Source organism: Piliocolobus tephrosceles, chromosome 21, assembly GCF_002776525.5.
Source record: "Piliocolobus tephrosceles isolate RC106 chromosome 21, ASM277652v3, whole genome shotgun sequence".
Lineage (NCBI taxonomy): Eukaryota > Metazoa > Chordata > Mammalia > Primates > Cercopithecidae > Piliocolobus > Piliocolobus tephrosceles.
Genome location: NC_045454.1, coordinates 31,824,864 through 31,846,164, shown reverse-complemented (window position 1 = coordinate 31,846,164; position 21,301 = coordinate 31,824,864). Strand labels below are relative to the sequence as shown.

General features: G+C 39.5%; 1 pseudogene; it reads left to right on the top strand.

Annotated features, from left to right (window-relative positions):
- The first annotated feature begins 1,599 nt into the window (after positions 1–1,599).
- Positions 1,600–4,852, top strand: LOC113219917 (annotated as a pseudogene).
- Positions 4,853–21,301: the final 16,449 nt, after the last annotated feature.

Below are 21,301 nucleotides of genomic sequence, written 5' to 3'. Positions count from 1 at the left end.
CCAGCCTGACCAACATGGAGAAACCCCATCTCTACTAAAAATACAAAATTAACCCTGTGTGTTTGTGCATGCCTGTAATCCCAGCTACTCAGGAAGGCTGAGGCAGGAGAATCGCTTGAACCGGGGAGGTGGAGGTTGCTATGAGCTGAGATGGCTCCACTGCACTCCAGCCTGGGCAACAAGGGCCAAATTCCATCTCAAAAAAAAAAAATTAATGACAGAGAAGCAGAGGAAGACATCATAATACCGGACCCTTCATCTAAATCCTGAGAATTATTGAACACTTAGTATCAACTTCAAAGGTGTTATGAGGATTATATTAAATGATGTGTTATTCCCAGCACAGGGCTCTATAACATCCTCTTGAGTACATAGTACCTGCTCAATAAACATTGCATTAGTGCATGTGTACATGTTGTTTTCCAAATACAGACTTATTCCAACATTGCTCCCTTTTGTTTCCTCTGTAAACTTTAAAGAGCCAGCAAATAATATGAAACGTTAAGATAGAGATTTGTTGTATTCATTTGTGCGAGAAGTATGTGTTTTGTGTCAAGAGTGTAGAGTGTAAGGGACACTGTGCTGTGCTTGCTTTCTCTAATGCTAATCATGAGCCCATGGGAAACAACATCAGCATTGACAGGGGACTTGTTTAAAACACTCATTCGTGGACCATTTCCAAACCTTCGGATTCACATTACATAGAGCGGGACCAACATTAACAAGTGATTTCTGAGCTCATTAAAACTTGAGTCAGTGTCTAGCTAAGTGGTTATCAGCCCAGGCTTCTTGTTAGGATTCCACGGCCAATCTGCAGAAATCTCTTTACTTGCGCCCTTTCCACAGGTTCCGTTTATTGGTCTAGGTGAAAGCATTCATGTTGTAATGAAGTGCCTCATGTGACTGTAAGGTGGGGCCAGAATTAAGTGTGGGGGTTCAGAATACATTCATGAGAGTTACGTTCCACCTTTGCACTGAAATGTGGTCACACGGCCTGTTCTGTTTGGGTTTGATAGGAAGAGGTCAGTGTGGCATTTCTTTCCATTACTGTAGCAGAAATGACTGTTTTTTTTTGTGGCAGGGAAGGGAACTTGAGGACAGAAGAAGAGAAATGTATTTTTATATCTAAGGAGCAGCTCATTGCTTCTGAATCTCCTCTGTTATATATATTTTTTTGTCTTTTTTTTTTTTTTTTTCCTTTTTGTGGAGAACGGGGTCTCGCTGTATTACCCAGGCAGGTCTCGAACTCCTGGGCTCAAGCTATCCTCCCGCCTCTGCCTCCCTGAGAGCTGGGATTAGAGGCGTGAGCCACCGCGCCCGGCCTCCTCTGTTATAAAGGACAGAAATGGGTGGGCTTTTTTTTGCAGGACTTAGTTCTTTTTTCTGTGGGTTTGAGGCTCACAGGTAAACAGGTGGTGCCGACACCTTTAAAAACTTTTTCTCAAGATGCAGCTGTAACTTGTCCAGAGAAAGTCATCTGAAAAGGATTCCCAGAGGAGGAGAAAGAGAGAAAGAGGGGAAATGCCTTTTTTTTTCTTCTTCAGATTCAAAGTTAGGCATTGACTCTCAAGCTTTAATGAACTCAGGAATCACTTGGTAATGTCGGTCCCGCTCTATGTAATGTGAATCTGAACGTTTGGGAAGGGTCCATGAAAAGTGTTTTAAACAAGTCCCCTGTCAATGCTGATGTTGCTCCCCATGGGCTCATGATTAGCATTTCATGACATTCTTCATCTGAAAGTCTCAGATGAAGGGCTGTGTCCACTCTGCCTCCTGGAGCGCCACACGTTTAGTCCTTGCAAACCTCTACTCCTCTGCTTGTGCTTCTTTTCCCCTAATGAGTTTGTTTTAACTACTTTAAAAAATTGTTGTGCTTGCCAAAGGATCTCTGCATTTCATTCCTATATACCAGAGCCTTCTCTACATTCTCTACATCATGGCTTCTTGTATTTCCTACAGAATACCTACCATGAATGTATTATCTGCAATATTTTACATGTTCCCTTTGTGGCTATTGAACATGGGAAGATGTGGATACTCAAGATTTCTATTGGGGGAAAGCTGGGATTTTTAGTAAAGATAAAGAACATGTAATGTTGAGGTTCCATCTATGTTCTCCACTAGCTCTATGAAGAACAGGATTAATAAAATGCTTATTTAAACAGGATGGCATTTATTACCCCGAAAGTTCTGAAATAAATTATTAAGAGATACCCACTCTCTAGGGTGCTAAAGAAAGACTACTTAAAATTATATTAAAAATTACAGAACATGGGATATAGCTGTATCTTGAACTTCGCTTAAAACTGATGTTTCTATATGGTTAAATTCAGCCTATAATTTACTTTTTGAGGGGCAATATTTTGGCAGTGATGGTATGTTCTTCTCTGTGCATCAGCACATTGTAAAAATTTGTTCTAGTGCAGTTGATGTTAATGATTTACTTTGTTAAAGAGCTCTGACTTTTTTTTGACTATGGAATTAATTATTTTTCTCTTTATTATTAAGTATCTTTATGCAGCTGATGTACATAAACCATCACATTTAATCTGGCAGCTGCCCTTTTTTCTTTGGCTTACTTTGCATAAATCTGTCTTTGCAAAAGGAAGGCAGGGCCAGGCATAGTGAGTCATGCACTTTGGGAGGCAGGCTGACCACCTTAGGTCAGGAGTTCAAGACCAGTCTGGCCAACCTGGTGAAACAGTGTCTCTACTAAAATACAAACATTAGCCAGGCATGATGTCGGGTGCCTGTAATCCCAGCTACTTGGGAGGTTGAGAGGGGAGAATCACTTGAACCTGGGAAACAGTGGTTGCAGTGAGCTGAGATTGTGCCACTGTACTCCAGCCTTGGTGGCTTAGCGAGACTCTGTCTCAAAAAAGCAAATGACGGCTCTTATCTTTGTTTACAGGTCAGAAAAATTGGGTAAAATGTAGGCTCTTCCACTTACTGGATGTTTGATAAAATAGTCTTCTTGGGCCAAAAACATTGGCATTACTAGTGACCTTGTTAGAAATTCAAAAGCTCAGACTTTATTCCAGATCTTCTGATAAATAAAAACTTGCATATCAACATCTTCAGTTTATTGTACATATTTAAATCTGAGAGGTACCTTCTAACTCAACATGTCTTTTTTTGTCTGAAAAATATACACATCTTATTCTTTATGATGTAAATAGAACACTCTGAAGGGTACATGTTGCTGTTTATGCCCTTAATTTTATACTTTGTTATCCAGAAAAGTATCATATACACTGGTGTTGTGGATCTTAAGCTGTTGTCTTTTCTCAGAGTTAGAGAATACATTAGAGAGTATGTTTGTGTTGAAAATTATTGGATAATTTTAATTCCTCCTGTAAGTCAGAATCAATTCTTTTTACTCTCTTATCTCACCTTAATTCAAAGGATAAATTCAGCCCATGGTCACTTTGTAAATATATGCGTGTCTGTGTGTGTGTGTATGTGTATGTGTGTGTCTGTGTGTCTATGTGTGTGTGTGTGTGCTTCAGGGGCTGCTGACATTTAGGGATGTGGCCATAGAATTCTGTCTGGAGGAGTGGCAGTGTCTGGACACTGCTCAGCAGGGTTTGTATAGGAAAGTGATGTTAGAGAACTACAGAAACCTGGTCTTCTTGGATGAGAATAACGTTAATACACAATTCCTAATATACCCTAAAAGTTTCACTTCTCTTTTTTCATAGAACAATTTTTGGTAATTATTCTTTGCATAAATGAGTTTCTGATCCATATTTTCAAGGAAATCTTTAGGACTGGTCTGTGTAGAAAAGAATTTCTTCAAGATGTTTCATCTTGACCTGAACTTTCCACATTTCTGAGCTGATCTGTATCCTTCACTCAGATTAGTGGTAATTCCAGAAATTTAGTTACATAAAATATTGTTGCCCATGTCATAAAATCTATTTGCCACCACCAATATTTGATTCATGAGTACTGGGTGGTAAAATTAAGTACCTACAAATTGAAAATATATTCTAAATATTTATAAAAATTTTTTTGAGATGGGGTCTTGCTCTCTTGCCCAGACTGAAGTTCAGTGGCATGATCTAAGCTCACTGCAACCTCCACCTCCTGGGTTCAAGCGATTCTTCTGCCTCTGCCTCCTGAGTAGCTGGGACTACATGTGTGCACCACCATGCTTGGCTAATTTTTGTATTTTTGGTAGAGATGGGATTTCACCATATTGGCCCAGCTGGTTTTGAATTTATGACCTCATGATCCACCCGCCTCAGCCTCCGAAAGTGCTGGGATTACAGGCGTGAGGCACCACGCCCAGCTAGAACTTTCTTTCATTAATTAGTATTTTGGGGTTAATTTTCTAGGATATTCTATTACATCCTTTTGAATGAGCACAGTAGTAGATTAGTAACTGGAGAATATAAGAATGATACATGTTATTTATTTTTAATAAAACAGTTATTGTTCTCACTAACCCAGACCTGATCACCTGTCTGGAGTGAGGCAAAGAGCCCTGCAATATGAAGAGGCATGAGATGGTAGCCAAACCCCCAGGTAGGTAAAGTAAATAAAACAGATGACACCGATGAGCAGCCAAAGGTCAAAAAGAAAGCCAGTCCTTGAAATGTGATTTGAAAAGCTGTGTCCCAGAGCAAATAGTTTCCAGGAAGCCTGAGGTTTTTTGTTTTTTAATTTTTCTCTCACATAGGAGCATCTTCTGTCTTACGCTTTTAAATTCTCTAAGGATTCTACTTTTCCTTGGGTAACCTTCCTTGAAGTTTACAGTGAGAGCCAAAGTCCTCTTCAAGGCATATATGAGACTGCACAATCTGACTGCTTTTTCATTGTTTTAGGGAACATACCAATATCTGCATAAGTATGAGAGACTCTATGTTAAACTACTTTTTTTATCCAGAGAAGTATCATCATTCTCTTTTTGCATCATATCTGAAATGTGTGAGCGTAGTGGTTTCTGTTTCATTGGATTTTTGGTTAACTTTTCTGCATATTCCATTCTGTTTTTATTACTGTGGTCTTAACGTATGATATTCCTCTGCTTTGTTCTTTTTCCTCAATATTGCTTTGACTATCCAAAGTTGATTGTAGTTTTTGTAAATTTTAAAATTATATTTTCCATTACTGTGAAAAAATGTCACTGGAATGTTGATAGGAAGTTTATTAAATCCATAGATTACTTTAGATAATATGGCACTTTAACAATATTTATTCTTTTGATTAATAGACATAAAATATTTTTAAATTTATTTGTGTTTTCTCTAGTTTCTTTCATTGATATTTTATATGTTTAATTGCACGAATTTTTTACCTCCTTGCTCAAATTTGCTCTCAGAAATTTATCATTTTAATGCTATTATAAATAAGATTTTTTTCTGTTAGATAGTTTAAGTGTATAGAATCATAACTTGTATGTTAATTTTATAATTGCTAATTTATTGACTGTATTAGTTTAGATAAGTTGCATATTTTTGGGACAGAGTCTCACTCTATCGTGCAGTGGTGTGATCTCAGTTTACTGCAACCTCTGCCCAATCCCTCACCCTGGGCTCAAGTGATTCTGTCATCTCAGCCTCCCAAGTAGCTGGGATTACAGGTGTGCACCACCACACCCAGCTAGTTTTTGTATTCTCAGTAGAGATGGGGTTTCACCATGTTGGGCAGGCTGCTCTCAAACTCCTGACCTCAAATGATCCACCCATCTTGGCCTCCCAAAGTGCTGGGATTACTGGCATGAGTCACTGCACCTGGCAGTTTAGACAAATTTTAATGTACTGTTTTTGTTTTTTTAGTATAAGATCATATCCACAAACAGCAACTTTTTGCTTGTCTTCAGTTTCAATTTTTTTTTTTTTTTTAAATGACAGAGTCTTGTTCTGTCACCCAGGCTGGAGTGCAGTGGTGTGATCTTGGCTCACTGCAAACTCCACCTCCCTGGTTCTAAGGAATTTTCCTGCCTCAGCCTCCCAAGTAGCTGGGATTACAGGCACATGCCACCACACCTGGCTAATTTTGTATTTTTAGTAGAGATGGGGTTTTACCATGTTGGCCAGGCTGGTCTCAAACTCCTGACCTCACGTGATCCACCTGTCTTGGCCTCCCAAAGTGTTGGGATTACTGGCGTGAGCCACCATGTCCAGGCTCAATGGCTTTTTAAAAATGCTTTTGACTAATTCTTCTGCTGAGCAGTTCTAGTTCTAACATTAAAACAGAAGCATTGACAATGGACACAATGCAGTTTTGTATTGGTTTCTGTGAATTTGAAGAATCAACTCCTCAAGCTTTTATAAACTGGTTCCAGGAGGTAAATATTTTCTTTTGTTGGGTCCTCAGAGTGATAGAATGCTCTCTGAACTTGTAGTGGAGGAGTTATAGCTTGGTCACAAGGCTGCTGGATCTGCAGTAGGGTCCACCTTTTGTTGGGAGCAAGTCCCCCAAAATCTGGCCATAAACTGGCCCCAAAACTGGCCATAAATAAAATCTCTGCAGCACTGCGATATGTCCATAATGGCCCTAACGCCCAAGCTGGAAGGTTCTGGGTTTACGGAAATGAGGGCAAGGAATACCCGGCCCGCCCAGGGTGGAAAACCACTTAAAGGCATTCTCTTTTTTTTTTTTTTTTTTTTGAGACGGAGTCTTGCTCTGTCGCCCGGGCTAGATAGAGTTCAGTGGCCGGATCTCAGCTCACTGCAAGCTCCACCTCCCGGGTTTACGCCATTCTCCTGCCTCAGCCTCCCGAGTAGCTGGGACTACAGGCGCCAGCCACCTCGCCCAGCTAGCTTTTTGTATTTTTTAGTAGAAACGGGGTTTCACCGTGTTAGCCAGGATGGTCTCAAACTCCTGACCTCGTGATCCGCCCGTCTCGGCCTCCCCAAGTGCTGGGATTACAGGCTTGAGCCACGGCGCCCAGCCAAGGCATTCTCAAACTACAAACAGTAGCATGAGCAAACTGTGTCTTAAGGGCGTGTTCCTGCTGCAATTAACTAGCCCAAACTATTCATTTAATTTGGCCCATCCCGCCATTTCCCTTAAAGGATACTTTTAGTTAATTTAGTATCTGTAGAACCTAAGCCAGCGCTCAGCAAGTTCTCCCAGGAGAAGGCCATATTCAGTTCAAGCGCCAAGATCGTGAAGCCCAGTAGTGAAAAGCTGGACGAGTTGGAGTAAGGCATCTCCCAGGCTCTTCTGGAGCTGGAGATGAACTTGGACAATGCTAACGGCTGGTTTGCTGTTAATAAATATGTGGGTAAATCTCTGTTTGGGGCTCTCAGCTCTGAAGGCTGTGAGACCCCTGATTCCCCACTTCACACCTCTATATTTGTGTGTATGTGTCTTTAATTCCTCTAGCGCCACTGAGTTAGGGTCTCCCTGATCGAGCTGGTCTCGGCAACCTTTAGCTGTCTTGTTACAAGAGGCTTGAGCAATCGAAATTCCCATTTTATTTTTGGAAAGATTGAATGTTTTTCAGGACTTTGATCTCTAGAACAGACTCTAGGACAGGTGTCTACAGTCGGCTTCATACATAATGGTCCTTATATCAGGATGTAAATGAGCATGGCTTTCACTGAGTACCAGAGAGGATTTTCACAGGTCACTGTGGGTTTCTATGTAGGAAAAACTGGTCATGAACTGTGGCTTATGGAGTTGGAACTGAGTCATTGAACTATTTCAGGGGCCATAGTAAAGACCAAGGTTTGCAGACCTGCCTGCATTTCTACAAATGGGTGTCTTCCTCTAGGTCTCCGGAAGGTCAGGACCTCTCAGACTGTGAGAGGGAGGAGTTTGGGATGGCTACAGAGTAATTTCAGAATTCTCAGTGGGACCAAGTTGGGTGGGCCATTTCTTGGTCTGTAACCAAGAACAGGGGTCCTGTAGTTTCCCACTTGAATGAAGACCTGCCCTCTGAAAAGGAACACTCCTCAATCTTGGGCTTTAGCAGAGTTTCACAACTTCCCCACCTGGATCTCATAGCTCTCTTAAAAGCACTTATTTTGAAGAGGGGGTCTTGCTACATAACTCAGACCAGTCTTGAAATCCTGGCCTGAAACAGTTCCCCAATCTCAATATGCCAGGTAGCTGTCATTAGAAGTGTGAGTCGTGATGCCTAGTTCTCATAAAGGCAGGTAAGGGATGACTGACAAATTCTTTTGCTGTGGATGGGGATAAGCAAATACTGCATCTTTCATTTATTTATCTTACTGGTATTACTCTCGCTATACATTTTTACTTTCTATTTTTATTTCAAACATCTGTAATTTTAGATTCAGACATGTAGGACAGTATGCTAGAATTTACATGTTATGCCTGAAGTAAATTAGATAATTGGTAGACACTCCATATTTATTTATTTATTTAATTATACTATACTTTAAGTTCTAGGGTACATGTGCACAATGTGCAGGTTTGTTACATAGGTATACATGTACCATGTTGACTTGCTGCACCCATCAACTTGTCATTTACATTAGGTATTTCTCCTAACACTATCCCTCCCACATCCCTCCCACCCCCCAATAGGCCCTGGTGTGCAATGTTCCCCTCCCTGTGTCCATGTGTTCTCATTGTTCAGCTCCCACTTATGAGTGAGAACATGTGATGTTCAGTTTTCTATCCTTGTGATAGTTTGCTGAGAATGATGGTTTCCAGTTTCATCCATGTCCCATGAACTCATCCTTTTTTATGGCTGCATGGCATTCCATGGTGTATATGTGCCACATTTTCTTTATCAAGTCTATTATTGATGGACATTTGGGTTGGTCCCAAGTCTTTGCTATTGTGAATAGTGCCTCAATAAATATACATGTGCATGTGTCTTTATAGCAGTATGATTTATAATCCTTTGGGTATATACCCAGTAGTGGGATTGCTGGGTCAAATAGTATTTCTAGTTCTAGATCCTTTAGGAATCGCCACACTGTCTTCCATGGTGAACTAGTTTACACTCCCACCAACAGTGTAAAAGCGTTCCTATTTCTCCACATCCTCTCCAGCATTTGTTGTTTCCTGACTTTTTAATGATTGCCATTCTAACTGTCATGAGACGGTATCTCATTGTGGTTTTGATTTGCATTTCTCTGATGACTAGTGATGATGAGCATTTTTTCATGTGTCTGTTGGCTGCATAAATGTCTTCTTTTGAGAAGTGTCTGTTCATATCCTTTGCCCACTTTTTGATAGGGTGATTTGTTTTTTTCTTGTAAATTTAAGTTCTTTGTAGATCCTGGATACTAGCCTTTGGATAGATTGCAAAAATTTTCTCCCATTCTGTAGGTTGCCTGTTCACTCTGCTGATAATTTCTTTTGCTGTGTAGAAGCTCTTTAGTTTAATTAGATCCCATTTGTCTATTTTGGCTTTTGTTGCTATTGTTTTGGTGTTTTAATCATGAAGTCTTTGCCCATGCCTATGTCCTGAATGGCATTGCCTAGGTTTTCTTCTAGGGTTTTTATGATTTTAGGTCTAACATTTAAGTCTTTAATCCATCATGAGTTAATTTTTGTGTAAGGTGTAAGGAAGGATCCAGTTTCAGCTTTCTACATATGGCTAGCCAGTTTTCCAGCACCATTTATTAAATTGAGAATCCTTTCCCCATTGCTTGTTTTTGTCAGGTTTGTCAAAGATCTGATGGCTGTAGATGTGTGGTGTTATTTCTGAGGCCTCTATTCTGTTCCATTGGTCTATATATCTGTTTTGGTACCAGCACCATGCTGTTTTTGTTACTGTAGCCTTGTAGTACAGTTTGAAGTCAGGTAATGTGATGCCTCCAGCTTTGTTCTTTTGGCTTAGGATTGTCTTGGCTATGTGGGCTCTTCTTTGGTTCCATATGAAATTTAAAGTAGTTTTTTTCCAATTCTGTGAAGAAAATCAACAGCAGCATGATGGGGACAGCGTTGAACCCACAAACTACCCTGGACAGCATGGCCACCTCCATGACACCGACTCCTCCCATGCATGAGCATGGAACTTCTCCCACCTGCCTGTGTCCTCTTCCACCTCATTGAGCAGTAGGTTGTAGCCCTCCCTGAAGAGGTCCCCAACATCCCCTGTAAGTTGGATTCCTAGGCATTTTATTCCCTTTGTAATAATTGCAAATGGGAGTTCACCCATGACCTGGCTCTCTGTTCATCTGTTCTTGGTGTATAGATGGAGTTTCACTCTTGTTGCCCAGGCTGAACTGTAGTGGCGTGATCTTGGCTCACTACAACCTCCTTCTCCCTGGTTCAAGCAGTTCTCCTGCCTCAGATTCCTGAGTAGCTGGGATTACAGGCATTTTATGTATATGTTAGACTTTTGATGTGTTTATAAATCAAGGAGAAATCTAGGTTGCTTCAGTCTTTTGGCTTTTTTGAATACTGGTACAACAGACATGGATGTTCAAATATGTCTTTTAGGTCTTGTGTTGTATAGTTTGGATATAGATTCATAAATCGGATTGCTGTATTTCATGATAATTCCATTTATAATTATTTGAGAAACATAACATTTTTAAATTAATGCATTCTTGTTTTCTACCAACAATCAAGAGAGGTTTCATTTTCATTGCATTATCAACAGATTTATGTTTTAAAAAAATTTATAGTGGCCATTGTAATGAGTGTGAGATGATTTCATTTTTTGTGTTTCTCTACAAATTATTAATATTGCATATAATTTCAAATGCTTTCTTCCATTTGTATATATTTTTATTTAATTTAATTAATTAATTAATTAATTTTTGAGATGGAGTCTTGCCCTGTCACCCAGGCTGGAGTGCAGTGGCGCGATCTCAGCTCACTGCAAGCTCCGCCCCCTGGGTTCACATCATTCTCCTGCCTCAGCCTCCCATGTAGCTGGGACTACAGGTGCCCGCCGCCATGCCCGGCTAATTTTTTTGTGTTTTTAGTAGAAACAGTTTCACCATGTTAGCGAGGATGGTCTTGATCTCCTGACCTTGTGATCTGCCCACCTCAGCCTCCCAAAGTGCTAGGATTACAGATGTGAGCCACCCCGCCCAGCCTTTTTTTTTTTTTTTTTTGAGGCAGGATCTCATTCTGTCACCCAAACTGGAATGCAGTGGCAGAATCTTGGCTCACTGCAACCTCTGCCTCCTGGGTTCAAGTGATATTCATGCCTCACCCTCCCAAGTAGCTGCGACTACAGGAGCCTGCCACCACACCAGGCTAACTTACGTATTTTTAGTAGATATGGGGTTTCATCATGTTGGCTAGGCTGGTCTTGAACTCCTGACCTCAAGTAATCCACCTGCCTTGGCCTCCCAAAGTGCTGGGATTACAGGCATGAGCCACCATGCCCTGCTGTATGTCTTTTTTGATGAAAGTTTAGTTCAATTATTTGTACTTTTCTAAATCAAGTCATTCAACTTTATTGTTCTGTTTTAAGAGTTGTTTATGTAGTCTGAATATTAACTTCTGTATCACATTCAATTTGCAAGTATTTTCACCTGTTTTCTACCAGGCATTTTTACTCTATTGAATGTTTTTTTTAATGTGCATAAAGTTGCAAGTATAGTGTAGTTAAGCTTTTCTGTTCTTCTTTTTGTTGCTTATGCATTTGATGTTGTATCTAAGAAAATGGTGCCAAAATCGGTGTCATGTTTTTTTTTGTTTTGTTTTGTTCTAACAGGTTTGTTAGATTTTTTATGTCTAAGTATTTTATTGAAAATATTTTTTGTATACGGTTCAAAGAAATGATCCAATTTTATTTTATCAGTGTGTGTTATCTGCTTTTGTGTCAATACCATACTGTTTTCATTATTGTACCTTAATATGTCTTTTGAAATCAGGAAGTATAATGCTTCTTTGTGTTTTTTCATGGGTATTTGGCTAGTTATATTTTATAATCAAATTTAAAAATTTTCAACATTATTTCTGTAATAAAACTGTGCTATTGGGATTCTTAAAGAGATTATATTGAATTTGTTCACTGTAGGTTTTGCTGACATCTTAACAAAATTAAATTTTTGACCCTTGAGCAAGAATATGTTGAAGAGTGTGTTTTATTTTTATTTCATTGTATTTTTTTTTTAGAAACAGGGTCTTCCTACTATATCGCCCATGGTAGTTTTGAATTCCTAGGCTCAAGGAATGCTTCTGCTGCAGCTTTCCAAAATGTTAATATTACAGGCGTAAGCCACTGCACTGGGCCTGTGTGTTTTATTTTTATGTATCCTTGAATTTGCCAGTTTTGCTTTTAATTCCTAATTTCATTCCGGTTTGGTCAGATAACTTACAGTGTGTGATTCTGGTCTTTTAAAATTTATTTATTTTTGTCGTTTTGAGACAGGATCATACTCTGTCACCCGTGCTAAAGTATAGTGGTATAATTTTGGGTCACTGCAGCCTCAGTCTCCTTGACTCAAGTAATCTTTTCACCTCAGCCTGGTGAGTAGCTGAGACTACAGAGATGCACTACCATGCCTGGCTAATTTTTAAAATTATTTTTAGTAACAGAGTCTCACTATGTTACTGACGCTATGTTACTGACTTATACTTGTGGTCACAAGTGATCCTCTCACTTTTGTCTTCCAAATTGTTGAAATTATATGTATCAGCCCCTACACCCAGCTGGTATTCTTTAATAAGACTTGTTATGTGTTCTAACAGAATAAATCAGGTGCAAATAAGAATATTGTGTATTATTTTGCTTTTAACTGGAAAATATTGTACATGTCTGTTAAGCCTAGTTGGTCTATGGTATGGTTTGGATGTCCATGTTCTGCAAACCTCATGCTGCAACGTAAGCCTCAATGTTGGATGTGGAACCTGATAGGAGGTGTTTGTGTCATGGGGCAAATTCCTCACAAATGCCTTGGCACCATCCTTTTGATAATCAGAAAGTTTACTATCCATTAATTCAAATGAGAGCTGGTTCATTGAAAGAAATTGGCTTCTTCACCTCATACTTGCTCTGTCTCTTACCCTGTAATATGTCTAATTATTCTTTGCCTTCCACCATGATTGTAAGTTTCCTGAGACCCTCACCAAAAGCAGATACTTTCACACCCTTCTTGTACAGTCTGTGGAACTTCGAACCAAATAAACCTTTTTTCTTCATGAGTTATTCACTCCCAGATGTTCCTCTATATGCAAAATAGTTAATACAGTATATAATATTGTCTGTTTTCTGTTCAATTATTGATCTTTTATCAGAATTTTTGCTTTGTTATTGCAAACAGTCTTGATGTCTACAATTACATGCCTATGTATTTCTTACTTCACCTTTGTCAAAATTTGCTTTATATATTTTAGGGCCCTGATGTCACATATACATATACATGTAAATAGATATGACAATTATAGATTTCTGATAAATCAACCCATTTGACCATTATATAATATTGTTTGTCTTATTCTAGTACCTGACTTAAAGTATATTATATACAATATAGTTATTACCACCTCACCCAATTGTGGTTACTACTAGCATGGAATATGGATTCTTTCCATTCTGTTACTTTCAGCCTATTTGGCTCAATGCTAAAATGAGTCTCTTATAGACAGCATATTGTATGCATTTTTACTTAAGCCACTCAGGCATCTTATATATTTTTTATGAATTTATTTATTTTCGAGATAGAGTATCACTCTGTCCATGAGGCTGGTTTGCAGTGGCATAATCACAGTTCACTGCAACCTCAACCTCCCAAACTCAAATATAATATCAGCTTCTCAAGTAGCTGGGTTGCAAATATGTATCATCATGCCCAAAATTATATATATATATATTTTTTGTAGAACAGGGTTTTGCCATGTTGTCCAGGTTGGTCTCAAACTCTTGGGTTAAAGTGATCAGCATCCCCGGCCTCTCAAAGTCCTGGAATTACAGTTTTTTAGTAGTTTAATTAATTTATATTTAAAATGATTGCTTAAAGATATGAAGTAACTATTACCAGTTTCATTGCTACTGGTTTTTAAACATTTTTATTTTGTTTTATGTTCTGGGATACATGCGCAGAATGTGCAGGTTTGTTACATAGGTAAACTTGTGCCATGGTGGTTTGGTGCGCCTATCAACTCATCACCTACGTATTAAGCCCTACATGCAGTAGGTATTTATCCTGATGCTCACCTTCTCCCCACAAAACAGGCCCCAGTGTATGTTGTTCACCTCTATGTGTCCATGTGTTCTTATTGTTCAGCTCCCCCTTATAAGTGAAAACATGTGGTGTTTGGTTTTCTGTTCCAGTGTTACTTTGCTGAGGATAATGGCTTCCAGCTCCATCCCTGTCTTTGCAAAGTACATGATCTTATTCATTTTTATGGCTGCATAGCATTTCATGGTGCATATGTACCACATTTTCTTTATCCAGCCTATCATTGATGGTCTTGTGAGTCAATTCCATGACTTTGCTATTGTGCATAGTGCTGTGGTGAACATACACACCCATGAATCTTTAAAATAGAATGATTCATATTCTTTTGGGTATATACCCAGTAATGTGATTGCTGGGTCAAATGGTATTTCTGGTTCTAGGGATTTGAGGAATCACCATACCATCTTCCACAATGGTTAAACTAATTTACATTTCCACCAACAGTGAAAAAGCATTTTTATTTCTTCACACCCTCACCAGCATCTGTTGTTTTTTTGGCACTTTAATAAACACTGTTCTGACTGCCATGAAACGGTATCCCATTGTGGTTTTGGTTTGCATTTCTCTAATTGTCACTGAAGTTGAGCTTTTGTTTGTTTGTTGGCCACCTGAATGTCTTCTTTAGAGAAGTTCCTGTTCATGTTCTTTGCCCACTTTTTAATGGGGTTGTTCATTCTGTTCTTGTTAATTAGTTTTTTTTTATTTTATTATACTTTAAGTTCTAGGGTACATGTGCATAACGTGCAGGTTTGTTACATATGTATACATGTGCCATGTTGGTGTGCTGCACCCATCAACTCGTCAGCACCCATCAATTCATCATTTATATCAGGTATAACTCCCCAATGCAATCCCTCCCCCCTCCCCCCTCCCTTGTTAATCAGTTTAAGCTCCTTGTAGACTGTGGATATTAAGTTTTGTCAGATGGATATATTGCAAAATTTATTCCCATTTTTTAGGTTGCCTGTTCACTCTAATGATAGTTTCTTCTGCTGTTCAGAAGCTCTTTAGTTTAATTACATCCCAGTTGTCAATTTTTGCTTTTGTTGCCATTGCTTTTGACATTTTCATCATGAAATCTTTGCATATGCCAATGTCCTAAATGGTATTGCCTAGGTTTTCTTCTAGGGTTTTTACAGTTCTGGGTTTCACATTTAAGTCTTTAATCCATCCTGAGTTAATTTTTGTATAGCTGTAAGGAAGGGGTCCAGTTTTCAATTTTTTGCATATGGTTAGCAAGTTTTCCCAGCACCATTTATTATTTATTTATTTATTTATTTATTTATTTTGAGATGGAGGGTCCTCTGTCACCCAGGCTGGAGTACAGTGGTGCAAGCTTGGCTCACTGCAACCTCTGCCACCTGGGTTCAAGCAATTCTCCTGCCTCAGTCTCCCAAGTAGCTGGGACTAGAGGTACATGCCACCACACCCATCTAATTTTTTTTTTTGAGATGGAGTCTTGCTCTGTCCCCCAGGCTGGAGTAAATGGGGCAATCTGGGCTCACTGCAACCTCCGCCTCCCAGGTTCTAGCGATTCTCCTGCCTTAGCGTCATGAATAGCTGGGATTACAGGTGCTTGCCATGTCATTTAGCTAATTTTTGTAATTTTAGTAGAGACAAGGTTTCACCATGTTGGGCAGGCTGGTCTTGAACTCCTGACTTCAGGTAATCCACTCACCTCAGTCTCCCCAAATGCTGGGATTATAGGCGTGAGCCATCATGCCCAGCTCTCAGCTAATTTTTGTATTTTCAGTAGAGATGGGGTTTCACCATACTGGTCAGGCTGTTCTTGAACTCCTGACCTCAGGCAATCCACTGCGCCTGGTCCCCAGCACCATGTATTAAATAGGGAATCCTTTCCCCATTGCTTGTTTTTGTTAGTTTTTTTTTTTTAAGATCAGATGGTTGTAGACATGCAGTCTTATTTCTGAGTTCTCTGTTCTGTTCCATTGGTCTCTGTGTCTGTTTTTATACCAGTACCTGGCTGTTTTGGTTACTACAGCCTTGTAATATGGCTTGAAGTCAGATATCATGATGTCTCCAGCTTTGTTCTTTTTGGCTGGGATTATCTTGGCTATATGAGGTCTCTCGGGATTCCATACGAATTCTTAAATAGTTTTTTCTAATTCTGTGAATAATGTCAATAGTAGTTTAGTTGGAATAGCATTGAATCTATAAATTACATTGGGCAGGATGGCCATTTTCACAATATTGATTCTATCCATGAGCATGGAATGTTTTTCCATTTGTTTATGTCCTCTGATTTCCTTGAGTGGTGGTTTGTAGTTCTTCTTGAAGAGGTCCTTCACTTCCCATGTTAGCTGCATTCCTATTACTAGGTATTTTATTCTCTTTGTAGCAATTGTGAATGGGATTTCATTCATAATTTGGCTATCTGCTTGTCTATTGTTGGTGTATTGAAATGCTTGTGATTTTTGCACATTGATTTTATATCCTGAAACTGCTGAAGTTGCTTATCAGCTAAAGAAGCTTTTGGGCTGAGACAGTGGGACTTTCTGAGTATAGGATTATGTCATCTGCAAACAGAGAAAATTTGACTTCCTCTCTTCCTATTTGAATACCTTTTATTTATTTATCTTGCCTAATTTCCCTGGGCAGAACTTCCAAAACTATGTTAAATAGGAGTGTTGAGAGAAGGCATTCTTGTCTTGTACCAGTTTTCAAGCTTTTGCCCTTTTAGTATGATATTAGCTGTGGGTTTGTCATAAATGGCTCTTATTATTTTGAGGTATGTTCCATGAATACCTAGTTTATTGAGAGTTTTTCTTTTTCTTTTTTTAACATGAAGGGATATTGAATTTGATTGAATGCCTATTCTGCATCTATTGAAATAATCATATGGTTTTTTCTTTAGATCTGTTTATGTGATGAATTACAGTTTTTTGATTTGTGTATGTTGAACCAGTCTTGATTCCCAGGGATGAAGCCCACCTGATCATGGTGGATAAGCTTTTTGATGTGCTGCTGGATTTGGTTTGCCAGTATTTTATAGAGAATTTTTGCATTGACGTTTTTCAGGAATATTGGCTTGAAGTTTTGTTGTTGTTGTTGTTATATCTCTGCCAGGTTTTGGTATCAGGATGATGCTGCCTCATAGAATGAGTTAAGGAGAAGTCCCTCTTTTTCTATCATTTGGAATAGCTTCAGAAGAAATAATACCAGCTTCTCTTTGTCCCTCTAGTAGAATTCAGCTGTAAATCCATCTGGTCCTGGGCTTTTCTTGGTGGATAGGCTAGTTATTACTGCCTCAATTTCAGAACTTGTCATTGGTTTATTCAGGAATTCAGCTTCTTTTTGGTTCAGTCTTGAAAGGGTAGATGTGTCCAGGATTTTATCTGTTTTTTCTAGATTTTCCAGTTTATGTGCATAGAGGTGTTTATAGTACTTGCTGATGGTTTTTTGTATTTCTGTGGGGGTCAGTGACGATATTTCCTTTATTATTTTTTATTGTGTCTATTTTTTTTCTTCTCTATTTTCTTTTTTATTAGTATAGCTAGCAGTACATCTATTTTATTAATTTTGTCAAAAAACCAGCTCCTGGATTTATTGACTTTTTGAAGAGTTTTCTTGTGTCTCTCATTCCTTCAGTTTCACTCTGATCTTGGTTATTTCTTGTCTTCTGCTGACTTTGGGGTTTGTTTGCTCTTGGTGCTCTCATTCTTTTAGTTGTGATGTTAGGGTGTCAACTTAAGATCTTTCTAGCTTTTTGATGTGGCTATTTAGTGTTACAAATGTCCCCCTTAACACTGCTTTAGCTGCATCCCAGATATTCTGGTATGTTGTCTCTTTGTTGTCATTGGTTTCAAAGAATTTCTTGATTTCTGCTTTAATTTAATTATTTACCTAGAAGTCATTTGGGAGCAGGTTGTTCAATTTCCATGTAATTGTGTGGTTTTAAGTGAGTTTCTTGCTTTTTAGTTCTAATTTGATTGCACTGTGGCCTGAGAGACTTTGTTATAATTTTATTTCTTTTGCATTTGCTGAGGAGTGTTTTGCTTTCAATTTTGTGATCAGTTTTAGAGTAAGTGCCATGTGGCACTTAGAAGAATGTGTACTGTGTTGGTTTTGGCTGGAGAGTTCTGTAGATATCTATCAGGTCCACTTGACCCAGAGTTCAGTTTAAGTCCTAAGTAGACTTGTTAGTTTTCTATCTCAGTGATCTGTCTAGTATTGACAGTGGATCTTAAAGTCTCCCACTATTATTTTTTGGGACTCTAAGTCTCTTTTAAGGTATCTAAGAATGTGTTTTATGAATCTGGGTGCTCTTTGAATTGATCCCTTTACCATAATGTAATGCCCTTCTTTGTCCTTTTTGATCTTTATTGGTTTAAAGTCTGTTTTATCAGAAACTATTATTACAACCCTTGGTTTTTTCTGCTTTCATTTGTTTGGCAAATTTCCCCCTATTCCTTTTTTTGAGCCTACATGTGTCTTTGCATGTAAGATGAGTCTTTTAAATACAGCAGACAAATAAGTCTTGACTCTTTATCCAGCTTGCCATTCTGTGTCTTTAAAATGAGGCATTTAGCTCATTTACATGTTAGGTTAATATTGTTGTGTGTAAATTTGATCCTTTCCTCATACTGCTAGCTGGGTGTTTTGCAGACTTGCTGATGTAGTTGTTTGAAAATGTCATTGGTGTTCATACTTCAGTGTGTTTTTGCAGTGTCTGATAATAGTTTTTCATTTCCATATTTAGTGATTTTTTTCAGGAGCTCTTCCAAGGTGAGCCTGATGATGATGAATTCCTTCAGCATTTGCTTGTCTGATGTCCGGAGCCTGAGGCCCGGAAATTGCTGCCGCTTCTGTTGCTTAAGCTCCGTATCATCAGAGACAAGATGGCATATTTCCGGGTTCTTCATTAACAACTTTTCCCGCGCGCGCCAACCTTTTTCGCGCCCAGGAAGATATGCAGCCTACAGTGCAGGCGCAATTCCGTGCCCGGGAAAAATACCAATTAATGGCGCATGCGCGATTGTAATTTGAGAAAACCCAGCCCCCCTTACCGCCCGGGCCCAACCTCTTCCCCTGCCAGCCTATATAAGGCATTGCACTGCCACCATTAAACGAGACTTGATCAGGCTATTTGTCTTGCCTCCATTTCTCGTGTTTTCTTGTCTCCTCCATTCCCACTCCCGCTTCCAGGGTCTGTTCGACTGTCCTACAGGTCGGGACACGTGGCGCCTAGAACAGGGACCTGGACACGGGGGAAAAAGTGAGGAAGAAGGCACTAAAGTCGGCCGAAAGTAAAAGTGGAAGAAAAACTCCGGACGCCGCGGGAGCCTGCCGCGTCAGAACCAGAGGTGAGTAACAGTGCCTGATTATGGGACAAGAATTAAGCCAACATCAGATTTATGTAGGACAGTTAAAAGAGGCTTTAAAAACATGAGGAGTAAAGGTTAAAAGTAATGATTTGTTTAGATTTTTTGATTTTGTAAAGGATACCTGCCCTTGGTTTCCGCAAGAGGGGACTATTGACATAAAGAGATGGCGTAGGGTGGGAGACTGTTTTCAAGATTATTATAGTACTTTTGGACCAGAGAAGGTTCTGGTAACAGCCTTTTCTTATTGGAACTTAATCAACGATATAATAGATAAAAAAGAAAAAGATCCTGAGGTAATGGCAGCAGTTGCTCAGACTGAGGAAATATTAAGAGGCAGTTCCCAAACCGACCTCGAAAAACCCACACCTAGTAAAGAAATAGACTTGATATCACTACAGAGAGACGAAGAGGAGGCTGGGCCCCCCTCAATAACAAATATAGAAACATCAAATAAGGAAAAGGCCAAAAAATACCCAGTTTTACCTACAACTAATGAAAACAAAAGTAAAAATAACCTTAACCCTTCAGAAGTAGACTGGGATAATTTGGAGAAAGGGGCAGCAAAATATCATAATTCTGACTGGCCACAAACTCTTACTTATCCTCCTCCCTATAATAAGGCTTCTGCCCCCACAGTTATGGCAGTAATAGACCCAAAAGAGGAGCTTAGAGAAAAGATTGCACAACTTGAAGAGCAAATAAAGCTCGAAGAACTACATCAGTCTTTAATCACTAGATTGCAGAAATTAAGGACAGGAAGTGAGAGCGTTCAATACCCTAAAGGAATAGAGAAACACTCTCACCCCCAGAGACCCGGACAGCATGTCCCAAAAGGAAGGTCGCTTGGTAGTAGGGATAGGGAGGATTCCTCTCCTTGAGATGTTTTTCCAGTAACTGAAACTACAGATGTGCAGGGCCGAGCCTGGAGACACCACAATGGGTTTGAATTTACTGTAATAAAAGAACTAAAAACCGCTGTCTCGCAATACGGAGCTACTGCCCCGTACACCCTGGCCATAGTCGAATCTGTGGCCAAAAATTGGCTCACTCCCATAGATTGGAATACCTTAGTTAGAGCAGTTCTTTCCGGAGGTGACCATCTGATTTGGAAGTCAGAATTTTATGAAAATTGTAGAGATACGGCCAAGAGAAACCAACAAGCCGGAAATGGTTGGGATTTTGATATGCTAACTGGCTTGGGTAATTACACAGAAACCGATGCTCAGATGCAGTACGATCCCGGACTATTTTCCCAAATCCAAGCAGCAGCCACCAAAGCCTGGAGAAAACTCCCTGTTAAAGGGGATCCAGGAGCTTCACTCACGGGGGTCAAACAGGGACCTGATGAGCCCTTTGCAGACTTTGTACACAGACTCTTAACCATGGCCAGCAGAATATTTGGAAATGCCGAGGCAGGGGTGGATTATGTAAAACAGCTAGCTTACGAAAATGCTAACCCGGCTTGTCAGGCAGCAATCAGACCTTATAGAAAGAAAACAGACTTAACAGGCTACATCTGCCTCTGTTCAGACATAGGGCCCTCATATCAACAGGGCTTGGCTATGGCTGCTGCCTTTGTGGACAAACCATAAAAGACTTTCTCGCTAGTAGAAATAAGAATAGCAAAGGGTGCTTTAAGTGCGGAAAAATGGGACACTTTGCTAGGGATTGTAAGGGAGAGCTAGCTAAGACCTTAGAGGCAAAAGCTCCAGGCCTCTGCCCTAGGTGTAAAAGAGGAAAACATTGGGCCAACGAATGTAAATCTAAAACTGACAATCAAGGAAATCCCCTAACACCTCAACAGGGAAATGGATTGAGGGGCCGGCCCCAGTCCCTGAAACAAGCTTATGGGGCGGTCAGTTTTATACCAACCAA